This window comes from Cynoglossus semilaevis, chromosome 1, assembly GCF_000523025.1.
Source record: "Cynoglossus semilaevis isolate Cse_v1.0 chromosome 1, Cse_v1.0, whole genome shotgun sequence".
Taxonomy (NCBI): Eukaryota; Metazoa; Chordata; class Actinopteri; order Pleuronectiformes; family Cynoglossidae; genus Cynoglossus; species Cynoglossus semilaevis.
The window spans coordinates 27082975-27084493 of NC_024307.1; positions in this window are offsets into that span (position 1 = coordinate 27082975).

Below are 1519 nucleotides of genomic sequence, written 5' to 3' on the forward strand. Positions count from 1 at the left end.
TTTCAGGTTAGAAAATGGCCAAAGGTTAGCTGGAGTCTTAAAAATATACAAAAACTGTAACAAAACAGTATTAGAAACCAGTTACATGACTAAGGATTACCAGATCTAAATGTCAGTGCTACTTGTGACAAATTAACCCTAAAAGTTCACCTGCCAAAGTATTAGCAAAAACCAAGGCTGGCATTTTGGAACATAACCAAACTCTTGGTACAATGTGCTTTATCACAGTAAATTACAGTTTAAACACACAGCTGCAGTTAGACAAGGATAGCTAAACACTTTCCACAACACTAAATGTAGCCCAGTAAACGCTGAACGTAAGTCATAAATACAGTATATACAAGTCAGAAGTGAGGACTATTGAACCAAGTTGGTCTTCAGTTCAAAGTTGTACTGCAGTGACTGTAAGGAAAAACCCTGGATTGTTTCTGGAATCGTAATGAACAGACTGCAGCCAAGTTAGCAGAAAGTTTTGTCCTCCACATAGTGATGTCGTTTTTGTTCTCTCCTCAAGTTATAGCTGCAAAGCCACTTGGCTTTACTTCTGACAGCAGCGTCCATGAGAATGTGCTCAGACGTCCCCTTCTTCAGTCTAATCCTGATGTTGAAACCTGAAGTTTTGAGCTGAACCTGGAGCAGCTGTGCTTCTCTTGAGTCAGCAGCATTTCCTGAGTGACTTGGACTTTTTTGACAGACTATTTACAAAGTGAGGTAAGACCTCGCTCCTTTTTTTTTTTCCTCTCCACATTTCTGTCTGTTCTTTTTGCCTGAGTCTTGTTGCAGACTTCAGCAAAGCCCCACTGTAATTAGGGTTCAAGAGCCGCTGAGTTGCAGATTCTTTTCTGTGGCGATGGGAGTTTTCTTTTTTCTTCCCACACATTTGACCCAAAAGTTTCGGGCCTTTATTATATCAGAGGACGGAGAGCCGACCACAACACTCACAAGAGTGGTGAAGAAAAAATAACGTGACACAATCCACTCCAGTTTTTTTTCTCCTTCTGACAACTAGACCTTCAGACTGAATCTGAGAGCAGGTCTGCAGCCACACTCAGAAATCCAACTCTTTATTCTTTCTCCAGACTCACCATCATTTCACATCCTGCTTCTTTCTGCAAATCTCTTTCTCCTCCTCCCATCCTGCCCCTCTGTCTCTCCCCTTCCTCCCTTCCCCTCAGCCTTGTTTTGGTTTTATGGTAAACGAGAACCAGATGTGGGTTATTATTGTGCAGGAGTCAGCAACGGACGGGAGGGGAGGGGGTGGGGGGGGTGGAAAGGACGGGAGGCGGATGTTTTAGGGGTGGGGAAGACTAAGGTGCGGGTGTAAGGTGAGGTCAGTTTGTCAGGAAAGAAAGGGAAAGTGTGGAGAGGAGTGAGGGGTGAGACAGACGTGGTTTGTCTTTTTTGTAAGGATCGGCTGAAAGAAGCTGCTGCTGCAGTTTTTTTACCAACAGAACAGGGACAGAGGAAAGGAGGGGCTGGGGGGGGGGGGGGGGGGGCTCCGGGGGGGGGGGGGGGGAGC